Below are 17,728 nucleotides of genomic sequence, written 5' to 3'. Positions count from 1 at the left end.
TGCCTCTTGACCTGGGTCAGAGCAACATGTTACTGAGCAAAGTTGTTTACATCATAACCAAAATGTATAAAGAAGAGGAAGGAAATGGACACAAAGATGTTATCCTAACACCCTCCTTTTAAGGCTTCTGCTACTTTTCAATAGTGCCAAGCCTGAGGAGAAAGCCTATATAACATGATCCTCTGAAAGAAATTGAATGTCTGTACTGCAATGGGCAATGTTTGTTTTTTAGATGAATGGTTATTTAGACTGGAAGATCATTGGAACTTCTTGCTTTTGTCCAAATATAATGGCAACATCAAACAAATACCACTCACATATTTACTTTTACATTCATTTAATTACTTCAGATGTTGTATTCTGATTTTAGAGAGTATACTATCGTATGCTACTGTGAGATAAGTCATTAAGAATTTTAGTTCCTTCAGTATGGTTATTTCTCCCATACTTGTGGTAATCTGATTCTAGAGTTGACACAGTGCTGGCATTAATAACCAAAGGAAAGAAGTGAAAACCAACACAAACCAAGTAGTAAGTTTCTGCGGATCTAAGAACTAAATATACATCTGCTTTTATTCGTTCTTAAAATGGCATAAGCACTTGAGAATGCTGTTCTATGAGAGGCAGGGAACTACGGTCTAATTGAGGAAATTGACTTAAGGGAGTACAGAAGATATGTCTGTGTGATAAAAATGAAAAGCCTTTGACTCTCTCCTCTCTCGGGGGTATGAAAACCCAATCTGAGAGCCTTAGGGAGAAGTTCATAAAGGGAATAGCAATTGCATTCTCAAGCAGCTGTGGCTTCTGAGTGCCAGTGGATACTTTAGAGAAATAATGGCTTCTGGAAGTTTAGTCTGCTTTTGTGCTTTGCCTCTTCAGAAGCTATAAACAGGAGTATATCATAAACCTAAAAATTATGTGTGAGCTGTACACAACTCCATTTGACTGGGAAGGAAGACTTTGGGAAGACACTGGACATTTGTTGCCTTACCATACAGAACTTAGTGAGATACTTCAATCCATGACAAATTGCCAGGTTGGGCCCGGCCTTAGGTAGGGACAGGATGACATGGTTCCTGTCCCAGGGACAGGACGAGCAAGTGTGAGCCTCCACAAGTGTCGATGGCTGCAGTGGGCATAAGGCTTATTCATTTAACAATGTATATATTTTATGTTCTTCCTTCAAGGAATGTCCTCCCTGTTAACATTAGTGACTCCATGATAAGCAGAGACAGCATGAGTCAGGGAGGCGGAGGTGTGGCTAACGTCTCAGCAAAATGGTAAACTCTGGGACCTTCAGGACCGCCCTTAAGGCTGTAGAAAACAACGCTAAAAACACGGGTTCAAAAATATAATTTCTCAACTATGTAAAATACAAGGATGCAATACGAATTGTAGAAGGATCTTCATAGATCTGAAAGAACAGAGGCAGCTGCTCTGTGAGCCAGCTTGTCAGAACATTACTAAGGAAGGAGATAAAGAGATTTAGGGAATGGTGATCATAGCAGATCCCACCCAGCTAAGTTGGGGGTTTTTTTTGTTTGTTTGTTTATGCTTACAAAGGCAGACAGATTCCTGAACTCAGGGTGGACCTGGGGCAGAGCAAGGTTAGGTCTAGGCATGGTAGAAATGCTCATTTCTGTGCTTAACAGAGGCAGGCAGATCTCTGAATTCTTTTGCAATGTTAAAAAAATGTGTGCTTGCTGTGTGCTAGGAGTCAAAGGGCTGGGGTCATGGGATGCTGATTCATAGGATAGTCAAAAGGGAACCTGGAGTAAATGACTGGATTGGTATGTAAAGTAAAAGACTGGGCTTATGATCTGTAAGAGATGAGCATCCAGAGAAATTTTTAAAATAGCAAGAGAGAACTGCTTGGAGAACTGTGTTAAACATTAACTAGAGAGAGATTTGTCTAGAGATCTCCAGAGAAAGCCAAACGTAGAGAGAGCAATCTGGAAACCTGTCTTGAGCAGAACATAGGCCACCAATTTGGACCCATGATTTGGCTTCAAGTTGTTTGATTTTGCTGCTCCCAGACACTTGTTACTTAGAACCCCTCTCCGAGCTGAGGCTGGTCCTTGACAATCTTTGTCACTTAACCTCCTCTCCAGTCCCAAATCTATAGCTTTTAAAATCCAAAGAAATGCTACTTTCAGAATGTACGACATTTGAGGCTGGAGAGACTGCTCAGCACTGGTTACTCTTTCAGAGAACCAGTGTTCTATTCCTACCACCAACATGTTGGCTACCAACTGCCTCAACCCCAGTTCCAGGGGATCTACTGCCCTCTTCTGACTTATATAGGCACTACATGCACGTGGTGCACAGACAAGTAGCTGAAACACCCATACACATAATTTTTAAAAATATTGCTTAAGAATGGGTGAAATTTAAACAGCATTGTTAGTAGAGAGGATCATCTTATTGTAGAGATAGATTCGTGTCCATTTCCCCTGGCCAACCATATTATTTACATGATAAGCCCCCAAATCTGTCTCCTTTACACGAAAAGTAAAAGTACTCATGAGCTGTGACTGTGTATCAGTGCTGAGCCTTTGCCCAGTAGTGCAAGGTCTTGTGTTTGTTCCCCACCAGCAGCACACACAAAAGCTTCAGTTATTTTTTTTATTAACTTGAGTATTTCTTATTTACATTTCGAGTGTTATTCCCTTTCCCGGTTTCCTGGCAAACATCCCCCTAATCCCTCCCCCTCCCCTCCTTTATGGGTGTTCCCCTCCCCATCCTCCCCCCATTGCCGCCCTCCCCCCAACAGTCTAGTTCACTGGGGCTTCAGTCTTAGCAGGACCCAGGGCTTCCCCTTCCACTGGTGCTCTTACTAGGATATTCATTGCTACCTATGAGGTCAGAGTCCAGGGTCAGTCCATGCATAGTCTTTAGGTAGTGGCTTAGTCCCTGGAAGCCCTGGTTGGTTGGCATTGTTGTACATATGGGGTCTCGAGCCCCTTCAAGCTCTTCCAGTTCTTTCTCTGATTCCTTCAACGGGGGTCCTATTCTCAGTTCAGTGGTTTGCTGCTGGCATTCGCCTCTGTATTTGCTGTATTCTGGTTGTGTCTCTCAGGAGCGATCTACATCCGGCTCCTGTCGGCCTGCACTTCTTTGCTTCATCCATCTTGTCTAATTGGGTGGCTGTATATATATGGGCCACATGTGGGGCAGGCTCTGAATGGGTGTTCCTTCTGTGTCTGTTTTAATCTTTGCCTCTCTATTCCCTGCCATGGGTATTCTTGTTCCCCTTTTAAAGAAGGAGTGAAGCATTCATATTTTGATCATCCGTCTTGAGTTTCATGTGTTCTGTGCATCTAGGGTAATTCAAGCATTTGGGCTAATAGCCACTTATCAATGAGTGCATACCATGTGTGTTTTTCTGTGATTGGTTACCTCACTCAGGATGATATTTTCCAGTTCCAACCATTTGCCTACAAATTTCATAAAGTCATTGTTTTTGATAGCTGAGTAATATTCCATTGTGTAGATGTACCACATTTTCTGTATCCATTCCTCTGTTGAAGGGCATCTGGGTTCTTTCCAGCTTCTGGCTATTATAAATAAGGCTGAGATGAACATAGTGGAGCATGTGTCTTTTTTATATGTTGGGGCATCTTTTGGGTATATGCCCAAGAGAGGTATAGCTGGGTCCTCAGGCAGTTCAATGTCCAATTTTCTGAGGAACCTCCAGACTGATTTCCAGAATGGTTGTACCAGTCTGCAATCCCACCAACAATGGAGGAGTGTTCCTCTTTCTCTGCATCCTCGCCAGCATCTGCTGTCTCCTGAGTTTTTGATCTTAGCCACTTATGACTAAAGATGTTGAACATTTCTTTAGGTGTTTCTCAGCCATTCCGCATTCCTCAGCTGTGAGTTCTTTGTTTAGCTCTGAACCCCATTTTTAATAGGGTTATTTGTCTCCCTGCGGTCTAACTTCTTGAGTTCTTTGTATATTTTGGATATAAGGCCTCTATCTGTTGTAGGATTGGTAAAGATCTTTTCCCATTCTGTTGGTTGCCGTTTTGTCCTAACCACAGTGTCCTTTGCCTTACCGAAGCTTTGCAGTTTTATGAGATCCCATTTGTCTATTCTTGATCTTAGAGCATAAGCCATTGGTGTTTTGTTCAGGAAATTTTTTCCAGTGCCCATGTGTTCGAGATGCTGCCCTAGTTTTTCTTCTGTTAGTTTGAGTGTATCTGGTTTGATGTGGAGGTCCTTGATCCACTTGGACTTAAGCTTTGTACAGGGTGATAAGCATGGATCGATCTGCATTCTTCTACATGTTGACCTCCAGTTGAACCAGCACCATTTGCTGAAAATGCTATCTTTTTTCCAGTTGATGGTTTTGGCTCCTTTGTCAAAAATCAAATACCCATAGGTGCGTGGGTTCATTTCTGGGTCTTCAATTCTGTTCCATTGGTCTATCTGTCTGTCTCTGTACCAATACCATGCAGTTTTTATCACTATTGCTCTGTAATACTGCTTGAGTTCAGGGATAGTGATTCCCCCTGAAGTCCTTTTATTGTTGAGGATAGTTTTAGCTATCCTGGGTTTTTTGTTATTCCAGATGAATTTGCAATTTGTTCTGTCTAACTCTTTGAAGAATTGGATTGGTAAGTTGATGGGGATTGCATTGAATCTGTAGATCGCTTTTGGTAAAATGGCCATTTTTACTATATTAATCCTGCCAATCCATGTTCAGTTATTCTTTTTAAAAGGCAGAAGGTCTGCCTCCCACTCTATCAATAGAAAAAATGGTGTAAACATTGAAATTCGAATGGTCCTACTGATTCAGAAAGAGCCATGTCAATTCTATTGATCAAAAACTGACTGGATGCTAAAGTAAATAGAAAACAACTTCAAGTTGTGAACTGTCTAATGTCCCACTTTGCCCAGGGAATCCTACCAAAGAAAAATATTTGAAAGTTAGAGGCAGAATATTTGTAAAGTAACTTTGGAACAACTTGACCTATGAAGGAAAGAGGCTGCCTGGGAAGCAAATGGAGTGAGTTGCCTCTGAGAGAACTGAAGCAGGAAAGAAAGAGCTACAAGGCAGGGATTTCATAGAAAGGGATTCTTGAAGTATCTTAAAAGGTCTTAGATTCTTTTAAGTTTGGCCTATGAGCCTATGATTTTGGCAATCCAAGAACAATCCACATATGAGAATACATAAAAGTTGGGCTAGAAAGATAGCTCAGTGGTCAACAAAAATTCAGTGAAGTTAAGAAACTTGTCTGACATCACACAGCATGATCAACAAAAAAACAAAACAACAAAAAAGCCCATAGTAGGTTTAAGATTCAAATTCAAAGCTGTTTCACTACAAAGATCTAGCCTGAAGTTACTACTTTGTTCTCTTCTGGTAGAAAGCTTGTTGCACATTTGAGGGCTCAGAGACAGCACCGTGGAATGAAAAACTTAGAGACCAGTGTCTGACAAATTGTTGGCTCTCAGAAATATTGGTTGACCATTTACCATAAGTAAACCATTACTTTTGTTTGAAGTTATAAGTGCTTCTTATTTTATTATTGATATTTTTAAATGAGTTTTTATTTTTTTTCAGTGGGATGTATGTGTGTGTGTATGTGTGTGTGTGTGTGAGAGAGAGAGGGGGGAGAGAGAGAGAGAGAGAGAGAGAGAGAGAGAGAGAGTCAGAGACAAAAAGATCACAAAAGAGAGTTGTGAGCTGTTAGTGCTGGGAATTGAACTCAGGACCTCTGGAAGAGCAGCCAGTGCTCTTAACCACTGAGCCATCTCTCCAGCTCCTGTTTGTTTATTTTGAAACAGGCTCTCATATAGCCAAGGCCAACGTGTAGCCAACGGTGTCCAGGAACTCCACATTCTCCTGGGTTACAGGCCTGTATTATTATCACACTCAACACAGCATTTTAGTTTTTTAAAAATGATGAATATTTTTGTCTTTTTATAAAACCCATGTTAAAACCCTTACTGTCAGCCAGAATGTGCCCTCCCCATGAGATTTTCTCCTCGCAGCTTGCTGCAGTGCCAGCAAGCATTGGTCTATAGATAAGTAAACAAGAATATGCCTCCCCAGGGCCTTTACCCTAGGGCTTCTCTTCACCTGCTAGCTTCCCAGGAGGCAGAGGTATCTGTGGTGATATGCTTCAGGTTGGAGCCTAGGATTTCTCTTTAGGTCTTCTCTATATAGCTGTCATGGGGACACCTTTCTAGGGAGCATGACTGAAATGGTCTAACTATAAATCTCCTTTCAGCCAAAATACCATTTGCCTGGGCTCAGTTTCCAAGCGTTCTTCAGTGTCACGGATTTTCTATTGCCCTCCCTGCTTTCCTTTCATGAGTCCCATTTGTAGTATTTTGGCCTCTGCCCACTCCCCCATAAATACATGTGATATGAACATAGAAGAAAGGGATGCAAGGGCTCAAGCTGGGATGGAGGGAGCAACAAGGAAGAGAGCAGAGGACCATCAGAACTAAGTATGCATGAGCATGCCATAAGGAAACGTGCTACTTGGTAAGCAAAACGTATAAACAATGAACAAATAACACAACTCTTAAAGACCATTTCAGTGACTGTGGTCTCTTTTCATATTCCTGGATTTTTCAGACAATAGATTTTCTAAAAACCTTTGCCTGCCTGTATGCATGAATTCATCACTGTGCCCTCCAGTTGCACTGAATGCTTCTGTCCATAAGTTTTACTGAGCATTACACACTGGCTATCAAGACCAGTTAAAAAGCCATTTCCAAAAAAAAAAAAAAAAGAAAATAGTTAATTGAGTGTGCTGACATTTTTAGGGTTAAAATAATGTCAAACATCTTCCTTGATTCTATACTCCTCCTCAGCTGAACCCGCTACTTTAAGGAAACGAACTCAATTTACATTTCCATTTACAAGCTAAAAATACACACAAGTAAATGTAGATTGGGTTGAACACAATTGTGGAATGCAGGCATTTAATGACAGCAATTTTGACATCTGAAGGTCATAGCGAAATTTCTCTTTTTCCTGCAAATCCTAATCTTCTCCATGTGAAGGTAGGTAATTACCACTAGTCACAACAAATACTATTTCTCAGAATGCCTGGCTTATTAAAAACTGTTCTGGGGAGCTCTGTCATCAGCTCAGTGTTTTCTAATGATTTCCAATTGCTATGCAGATACCCAGGTAATACCCCAGTCAAGGACTAACTTGCACCTGGCTCAAAGCTTTAAAACAGCTCCATTTAAAACCTCTAGCAGCTTTCTTTCATATTCAGGTCATCCCACACCACCTGTCACCTCCCACGGTGTCCCCATCCATACCTACCTGTATCCTTGCTCTGTGCCATCAACATGCTTCTTTCACATCCTTGTGACATACAACATGCCAGCTTCATTCCAGGTCTAGGCACAAAGTCTTCTGGATTATGTTGATCTAATAATGTTCAAGATATTCAGCTCTCTCCCTTCTCAGCACCTTCACGAGTGCCTGCTGTCTCTCATCTTTCTTTTTAAAAATTAGATCTCTCTGTCTCTGTCTGTCTCTATCTCTCTGTGTCTCTCTCTGTGTGTGTGTGTGTGTGTGCATGTTTGTGTTTACATGTATGTCACAGTGCTCCCTTGGAGGTCAGAGGTCATCATGTAGGTCTAAAGGATCAAATTCAGGTTAGTAGCAAGTGGCTTTCCCCACAGAACCATCTCATTGGTCCAACATCATGTAAATAATTCTATCTTATTTCACATACCCTGGTGGCCGTTTGCCCCAGTAAACCAAGTCCCAAACTAGTGTGAAACAACTTTCCTTCAGAATTCTATTTGAAATACTAACCCCAGAGCCACACTGGCCTCTCATTTTTACATATCCCCTACTGATCATTGGGTTCACCATTGCCCTCATCGTCCTTGTCGTTGTTGTTATCTTCATCATCATCATACATTCATGTATGATATACTGGTGTGAGTGTGGGCACACATGAGCCACAGTACCCAAAGGGAGGTCAGACAACTTTTAGGAGTCTATTTCCTCCCTCCATCATGGGGTCCAGGAATCAAATGCATATTGACAGTCTTTCGTCACATATATGCATATACATACTGTTTCCTAATTATTATCAGTAATTATGAGGAAAACTAACAGGCTAAACGATGACAATATTTTTTTAAAAAGTGAAACATTACTTTAGGCAGAAGATGCCAAAAAGTTAAGCAAAGACTATGTTAAGGAATAAAAAATAAACCATATCTTTAGGTAGGTCCTGACAAAATATTCTCCATTCCACAATTTAAAATGAAAATACATGCTTTGGAGAACTCACAATGATTTATTCATTTTAATCTGCCTGAAATCCAGCCATACCTCTCTTGGGCATATACCCAAAAGATGCCTCAACATATAAAAGAGACACGTGCTCCACTATGTTCATCGCAGCCTTATTTATAATAGCCAGAAACTGGAAAGAACCCAGATGCCCTTCAACAGAGGAATGGATACAGAAAATGTGGTACATCTACACAATGGAATATTACTCAGCTATCAAAAACAACGAGTTTATGAAATTTGTAGGCAAATGGCTGGAACTGGAAAATATCATCCTGAGTGAGCTAACCCAATCACAGAAAGACATACATGGTATGCACTCATTGATAAGTGGCTATTAGCCCAAATGCTTGAATTACCCTAGATCCCTAGAACAAAGGAAACTCAAGACGGATGATCAAAATGTGAATGCTTCACTCCTTCTTTAAATGAGGAAAAAGAATACCCTTGGCAGGGAAGGGAGAGGCAAAGATTAAAACAGAGACTGAAGGAACACCCATTCAGAGCCTGCCCCACAGGTGGCCCATACATATACAGCCACCCAATTAGACAAGATGGATGAAGCAAAGAAGTGCAGACCGACAGGAGCCGGATGTAGATCGCTCCTGAGAGACACAGCCAGAATACAGCAAATACAGAGGCGAATGCCAGCAGCAAACCACTGAACTGAGAATAGGTCCCCCGTTGAAGGAATCAGAGAAAGAACTGGAAGAGCTTGAAGGTGCTCGAGACCCCAAAAGTACAACAATGTCAAGCAACCAGAGCTTCCAGGGACTAAGCCACTACCTAAAGACTATACATGGACTGACCCTGGACTCTGACCTCATAGGTAGCAATGAATATCCTAGTAAGAGCACCAGTGGAAGGGGAAGCCCTGGGTCCTGCTAAGACTGAACCCCCAGTGAACTAGACTATGCGGGGAGGGTGGCAATGGGGGGAGGTTTGGGAGGGGAACACCCATAAGGAAGGGGAGGGGGGAGGGTGATGTTTGTCCGGAAACCGGGAAAGGGAATAACACTTGAAATGTATATAAGAAATACTCAAGTTAATAAAAAAAAATAAAAAAAAATCTGCCTGAAAATCAGGGTCCATAAGCATTCTATCTTGATGTCTTTATAAATGAATAATTGTTTATGTAGCTATGTTTCTAGGTAGCTGGATCCCAGGGGAGACAGGGAGGATTTAGACCTGCCAGAAAGAATAAGAAAGGCACTAAAACCTTGTTGTATAAAGCCAGATTATACAAAAGCTTTTACTGTTTACACAGATTCATAAATTGCACAGATGACTTAGTACCTAGCCCTCACATGCCATGTCCTTGTCAGGACAGTTCATGTTCCTGTCAGTTTTCAAAACGTTATTTAAAAAATACTACACAAACTTACGTGCCTGTGTGCATGTATGTGGGCATCCATGTGTGCACAGAACACAGGTATGTAAGAAAAAATAGGAAGAGTCTGAAAAGTTCCACTGTCAATCATTAACAATCACGGTTGCTATGCAAAGGAGGAATCTAATCAGACACTGTTCTTAGGCAGAGAAATTATTCATTTGCAACTTATATCTGTAAAAGCAAAAATGATTTCAATCACAGTGGTTTGTTAAATTTACCCAATCCACTTCAGGTAACTATGTTCATCCTATCTTTTACAGAGGAGATTCCTCTCTAATCTCTTAAACCAGTTGTTTTTAACTCCCCTAATGTTGTGATCTTTAATAAGATTCTCCATGTTGTGGTGACCCCCAACCATAAAATTATTTCATAGATGCTTCATAACTGTAATCTATGTTTTCCCATTGTCTTGGGTGATTCCTGATAAAGGGTCATTTGACCCTTCATGACCCACAGGTTGGGAATCATTGTTGTAAACTTTTGTTCAAGGAGTAAAGATAATGTTGAACCCTCAGCCCAAGGAAATGCAAAAATACTTGTGGTCTATATTCTTCTAGAACTCACTGTCTGAGTGGGTAGACAGGCAGCCAGCAAATGACAAAGGATTGTACATTTTCAGAGGTTTAAAACAATTGGGAAATAATGTGGACACGGTTAAGGGAAATCTCTTAGAAGAGATATTTAAACCACAATTCAGAGACGGAAAGAGAAAAAAGCAAGGCTTCCTGGATTAGAGAAATGGTTAGACGGTCATTTTGGTTGATGTGTGTTTAGAGAAGGAGGGCAGGATTGCTGGGTTTGGAGAGTAGCCAAGGTAAGTAATGCAAATCCTTTAAGGTATGGGAGAATTTAGATTTTATCTTTAGAATAAAGAAAAATAAAATAAAACACTACAGGATTTGGAGAAGATGAATGGTGTGGCTGATCCATACATGTAGACAACCATGGTGGCTATAGTGAAGAGAATATCTGCAGTAGGTATCAAGAGTAGAAATAAGGAACCTAGTTTGGAAGCTCTTGTAATTGTCACTTTGGGGGAAGATAGTAACTAACATGCACTGGACTGGTAATAATAGACATTTTGGAGTCAGCATTATGGTTCAAGAAGAAGGAGGAGGAAGAAGAGGAGAAGGAAGAGGAAGAGGGGAAGGGAGAGGAAGAGGAGGAAGTGGCTCAGAGGGAAAAGTGAAAATCCTGTGTGAGGTTTTTTATTTTTTCTGAATTAAGAAACATAAAGAAGAGCTAAGGGATGATGGCTCAGTGTGGGCAGTGCTTGCTGTACACTCATGAGGGTCTGAGATTGGTTTCCTAGCACCTGCATAGTAAGCCATGTATAATAGAATATGTCTATAATCTCAGCACCATGAGGATCTGAAACAGGCAGATCCCGGAATGCAGTGCAGTGGCTAAGGTCTAGAGTTAGTGAGTCCTTGTCTCAAAAAGAAGGAAGGGAAGGAAGAAGGGAATGAAATAAAAAGATAAACCAAACAACATAAACACCAGTTCTCCCCAAAACAAACCCATAAAACCAAAAGAAACAACTAACCAATCAAGGTGGAGAGAAACAGGAAAAGTTACCCAAGGTCAACCTCTGGCTCCATATGTGTGTGCACAGGAATGTGTGTGTGTGTGTGTGTGTGTGTGTGTGTGTGTATACACATACATATGCATATACATATATGTATACATATACACATACATACATACATATAACACACACACACACACACACACACACACACACACACACACGTCACTTTCCCAGACATTATGGATGGTAAGAGTCACATGGAGACCAATTGGGAAGCCAGCAGTTATTCTGGTGACAGCTAATGTCCTGGACTTTGCTAAAAGCAGCAGAAGTAGGCAAAGAAAAGGGAATTTTAAAAAAGGGGATTGGAGGTAGAATGAGCAAAGGTTTCATGTCCATTGAGATGTAAGAGAGAAGATGATCAAAGAAGGTCAAAGGTTACTTTCAGGCTCTAAGGCAGGAAAGATTTTAGTGGACATAGGGAAGTGAAAGCAACCGATTGTAGCTAGCCCCCGAGAACAGGACATGGAACACGTGAGGAGGTGAAGTCAGAGTGGCAGGCAGTAGTCTGGGGGTTCCTGGATGAAGAATGACAAGGAAAGATGTTTCCCTTACAGCAGAATGGCAGACAGCTGAGACTTCCTTTTCCTGAAAACTATTTTGGGATCTGAGGATGTATCTCAGGTGGTTGTGTCCTTGTCTACCATGCACAAAGCCCTGGGGTCAATCCCTCACACCACAGAAGCTGTCATAGTGGTACACAGGCTTGGAATCTTGGCATTCCAGAAACAGAAGAGGAAGCAGAAGCAGAAGCAGAAGCACTGGGAGTTCAAAGTCCTCCTCAGCTACCAAGAGTTCTGAAACCAGTAATGAGCTACATGAAACCCCACCTCTGCTGCATGAAGCAAATTTGGTTGCAAGATAGATTTGGAGTGCAATGGAGAGATCAATTAGAATAAACTGCAGTGGCCTGAGAATGAGGATGATGTCATGGGAATGGAGACAGCTAGTCAGATCTAACATTCATGTGAGGCAGAACTGGTCAGTTCACTTGGATTACCCTCTTGCTTATGAACATGGCAAAGTCAGCTCTTATTGAGGAGTTCATCATCCTCTCATTTCATCTGTATAATATGGCTGTATTTCCCCTTTCATTTCTACAAAAAGCATTCTGATACAGCTGGTGAGTTTGCCACACTGATTAAATCCTTCCTTCCCTTCCACACAGAGTTGCTCTAAAATTGGTGAGTGTCAGGGGTTTTGAAATGCCGTGAACCTCACCCCGTGATTCGCTTCATTAGACACAGTGAAAATGATAAAAAGGACTAGTTTGTCCTTTCTCAATTATTGATTTTGCTGACATAAACTACATTCAAATATAAGCATTTCTTAAAGCGATTCAGCCATAAATAGCTTATTTAACTTAAAAAAAACCTGTCTGTTCAGCAAGTGAGTACTTACATGTCTTCAATTTTTGTTTGAATAGCTCAGGAGTCCTGACGTTTCCTGTATATCTGGGAAAGAATTTGGTGTCTGTCTCTGGGGTGTTTGGAAAGAATTATTAGAATTTCTGGGCTGGGAAGATGGCTCAGTGGGTAAAGTTACCTGCTGCCAAGCATAACAACCTGCGTTTAAGCCCAGGAAACTACACGGAGGACGATGGGAACCAACCCCTACAAGTGTCCTTTAACTTCCACACACGGACAACCAGGAGTTCAAGGTCAACCATGGTTACATAGTAAGTTTGAAGCTAGCCTGGTTTCTGTATGACTCTCAATAAAAAGCAGGGGGAGGGATGAAGTATGTAGAAAGCTTGTTTGATATAAGAGTGAAATAAAGTATTTGAAAGTCACAACTTGAATCAGACGCTAATATTCAGAATATGGAGATAAATAAACAAATAATAAATTACCCTGTTAAAACTGGTAATAGAAGTAAACAGATATTTCTAAAAAGAAGATATATAAACAACCAATAGATATATAGGAAATGATCAAAATCTCTAATCATCAGAGAAATGCAAACCAAAACTATGAGGAACTACATTTCAATTTCATACCCTTTAGATTGTAGTATACACACACAATAAATGCAAAACAAAATTTAATTTTAATTTTAAAAAGAAGTTATGCCCACCAATTGGTTATCCAATACCAACTGGCCAGTCCTGAAAACATATATACAAAATAATAATATACAGACTAAGCAGGGGATAATAAGAAATATATATGTATGTACACATGCACACACACACACACACACACACACACAAACACTAATACTCAGTGAACAAATGAGGACAAGAATTTATAAGAGAACAAGAAGCCACCCCTCCTTAGGAGGTTTTGATGAAAGGAAAGAGAGAAATTTTGTAATTATATTATAATCTTGCAAAAAAAAAGTTAAAACAAAGGTGAGCCCTTAAGTAAACCTATTTCTTTTTTTTTATTAACTTGAGTATTTCTTATTTACATTTCGAATGTTAGTCCCTTTCCTGGTTTCCGGGCCAACATCCCCCCTAACCCCTCCCCCTCCCCTTCTATATGGGTGTTCTCCTCCCCTTCCTCCCCCCATTACCGCCCTCCCCCCAACAATCACGTTCACTGGGGGTTCAGTCTTAGCAGGGCCAAGGGCTTCCCCTTCCACTGGTGCTCAGTAAACCTATTTCTAATGTCTCAAAAATGTTTTCCATTGATAACAAGAAGTTGCACACAAGAAAACAGTATGGCTCCCTAAACAAAACCTGTACAATGGCTGTATCAACTATGTGCAAACATGGGTGATCAAAATCTCACAAGGCTTGACCCCAAGATCAAGAGTTGTAGGCAATTAATTCCTACCAAGAAAGGGAGAATCAGTCATCCATGGATGAGCTCCTGGATGGGTTTAGATAATAGACCCTAAACTCAAATACGTATGAGTACAGTCAATGAACTCAGCAGATTGTGATTTTTTATGCATGTGTATATAGATGCATAAAAATTATAATAGAAGAAGAGGCCATAAAGTTGAGAGGAAATAGGGGGAAGAAGACATGGAAGGAATTAGAGGACAGTATGGGGCAAAAATGATGTGAATTCAGTACTCATGTATGACATACTCAAGGTGTTTAAAATAAAATAAAAAAACAAGTCAAACACTCAGTGACTTGGGAGACTACATTAGACATTTATCTTTAAGGATGAGTAAGTATAATAATAATAATAATAATAATAATAATAATAACAACAATAATAAAACAACTCTCTCTAGCTGTAACTTAACTAGCACTTAACAGAAAAATGCCAGGTGAAGGCCATAAAATAGCCAGGGCACAGAAATAAGGGTATTTGGCTCATATATCACAAAACTATGATGATCAAGGAGTGCAGTAAAACCCTGTAGGTTTATTGCATCCTTGGAGGCAGCCTCTATTGGTCATGGAGGCACAGAAATATACAAGGACTTTGGGGACATAGAACATATTTACACAACTGTATGGGTATGCACAAAATGGATTGTCATTGGGAAAGAAATAAGTGCCCCCTATTGTCCACAATTTGGATGCTAGTAGCAGTTTGACCTTGCTTTTTCTTGTTCAAGATAAATGATTTTATAGAATATGAGCAACAGAGAAGGTCCTTCTGAGACCATGATGCATGAAGGCAGAAGCAATCTGTTGTGACCATGTATGAATACAGGGAAAATGTTAATAGTGTCAAAGCCACAACAATGGCCAAGTAGCCCCCTATCTAGTTAATGTGAATAACTATTGATTTTCCATGAACGATGGTTTTAGCCTCTGACTGCTCTTTGGCATTATAAAGGAAGAATTTACTTAGAGACCATCAAAAGCTTTCCCTGATTTTTTGATAGCATATGAATCCAAAATAAACCCAGCTACCAGCGTCAATATTTCTTGGTTTGCCCAGGAGTTTCCTGGTTTTAGCACTGAAAGCCCAACATCCTGGGAATTGACATAGTTCCAAACCAGATTAGATGGTTAGTCAATGCCCTACTTCCTTTAGTTACCTAAAGCCTACCTAGTCTTACTGAGACATCCTGTGGTTTCTAACAGTGTGAGTTTGGTTTTGGCTGCACTGATTGATAAACTCAACATTGTTAATTACCAGCCTTTTTAATTTTAATTTTGAGATTATAATATAATTACACAATTTCTCCCTTTGTTTCCTTCCCTCCAGACCCTCCCATATAGCATTTAAGAAGAAGGGTTAGGTAGGCCCAGTGAGAAACTAGGGCTGAAGGAAAGGAAGGAGGAACCAGAGAGGAGCGAGTGGTCTGGTTCACAGGTCACAAAGACTAGAGTGATTTTATAAAATATCCTCCAGCTTGGACAAAGCACAGCATGATGGAAAGTAAACCCATATGCTTTGTGGGAAGGTAAATTGTTCCTTAATCCTTTATGGCAAAGAAAATAGAACAAAACACTAAGGAAAAGGCAGTAAGTACTAACTCACTTTTCCTTATGTAGTAAAGTAACCACTCTGTGTTATATTTATCAACTGTATTGAAAACAGTTTCTATGTGAGGGCCATTTCCAGGAAGGAAGGAATCCAATGCTAGACTAGTTGGTAGTGACGATACGAGTAATGGCAAAAGTGAAGCTACAGGTTTAATCATTTACAGTTGACATCATTCATTGTTAAAACATTTTTGTTGAAGGAAATAAAGATGTATTGTTATGTGCCAATAAACGTTAACTATTACCGTCATGACTTTGCTATCGTTTCTATTTAAGTTGATATAACAGCACAAAAGTTGGACATATTAATACGATGATATGATATATGGGTAAATCTCTAACTCCTCAAACATTGACCATTTCCTTATGGTGAAACCTTAAAAAAAAAACCCTTCTTGCTTTTCATAGAGTTTACAGTACCTTATTATCTAAAGTCCCACTGTGAAATAAACCGTTATCTAGAACTTCCAACTCACATCTAACTGTAGCATTGTCCTCTACCTGCCTCACTTAATTCATTGATTTTTTTCCCCTCTATTCCTCACTCCTTCTCCCTGTCATCTCCTATCCCTGTCTTCTCTCTTCTTTCCTGTCCTTCATTTTGGAGACAGGATTTCACTTTGTTGTTCATGTTGGCTTTGAACTTAGGATCCTTCTGCCTCAGCGTTCCACCTACTGGAATTATAACCATGTATCAGTGCACCTGACTTCTACACTTACTTTTTTCAGTGTGCTTATTTTATTTTGTATACTTTTTGAAGTGGGTATCTCACTATATTTCCTTTAATGTCTGCAAATTCCCTATTCTTCAGTCCCAGCCTCCCAAGCAGTTCCGATGTCAGGTGTGTATAACGCATGTTACTTGGATCATTGCTTAATTTCAAAACAGGGCTAATGATGAACCTTTAAGTAAATGTTGCTGTTCATATAAGTATAACTGCTTCCTGTTAAAACATCTATTCAGAGCCACATGTTCACATGATCTACATGCCTTTTGAAGAGATTTACTGTGAGTGACCCTCAGTAAATATTTTAAATTCAGCAATGGGGCACTCATATTTCATACAATGTTTATCCCTAGTGGACACTTGCAAAGAAAAGTTTGAGAACAGGAGAACTATGTAATTAGACACTGTATTTTAAAAACACCGGAGTGTCAATAAGCAGACTATGACTGTGTACAACCAAAGAAACCTGAGTACCCAGGACTTCTAAGCTTCGATTAAAAGGAAGCCATGTTCTGTTTGCTTCTGTTTTGTTTTCCTGACTAATTTTAATCTCTAATCATCACCAGAAGATTGTGTTAATTTATTTCTACAAAAAGCAAAGGACTGGGCAAAATTAAGAACAGTTACAGGAGGCTAATAAAATTGTTTTAGCTTGAAAAAGAAATGTGCTCGCCTGAAGCCCTAGCAATGCCCAGGACATAATTTAAAAAGCAGCAGAGTGTCGCTGTGTTTTAAATAATTTGGCACTGCTGAAGGGCAACTGCATCCTATTTCTCCATAGCAAGAGAAAGGTGCAGCTTGACTGCCAAACAGTGTCAGTAAACTGCCATGTTTCAGGTGTATAACTCTCCTATGAGTAACCCAGGCTGTATTGTTTTCTTTTAACGATTCTGATATCTGATTAAATTGGTTTGCATGACAAACACCAAAATACTGGATGCATTTGCTTACAGCTCTTCATTTACTTTCAAAATGGGGTTCATCTTTTCTTTTCTCCAAAATGCAAGGAAGACTTCTCAGAACTAACTTCCCTTGAACAGTTAAGAAGGTAGAAAGATGATTTAGTTTACCAAAGAACTCCTTAGGAAACCTTTCCAAGGGAAATCTTTACTGTTGATATGACATATTCTCGTGTGGGCTTTTTAACAGGTAACATTTCTTATAGAATCATTTGCATGTCTTCCCTTAGATAGACCCAAATCTTCATGCATTCGGCACAGATAGATTCTGCTTCCTGTAAGTCTCACGAGCTCATTTGCTGTTATCTAAGAGCACTAATGGATCAGTTTTACAGTTTCATGGGAACATATATGACCAATTTTCAGGAGCC

General features: G+C 40.1%; 1 protein-coding gene across 1 annotated transcript in view; it reads right to left on the bottom strand.

The window, feature by feature from the left end:
- Positions 1 to 17,728, bottom strand: part of Rnf128 (ring finger protein 128) — a 118,065-nt gene that overhangs the window by 95,951 nt on the left and 4,386 nt on the right. The window lies entirely within an intron of this gene.

Source organism: Rattus norvegicus, chromosome X, assembly GCF_036323735.1.
Source record: "Rattus norvegicus strain BN/NHsdMcwi chromosome X, GRCr8, whole genome shotgun sequence".
Lineage (NCBI taxonomy): Eukaryota > Metazoa > Chordata > Mammalia > Rodentia > Muridae > Rattus > Rattus norvegicus.
The sequence above is the reverse complement of the archived record's forward strand: the minus strand, read 5'-3'. Positions and strand labels throughout refer to the sequence as shown.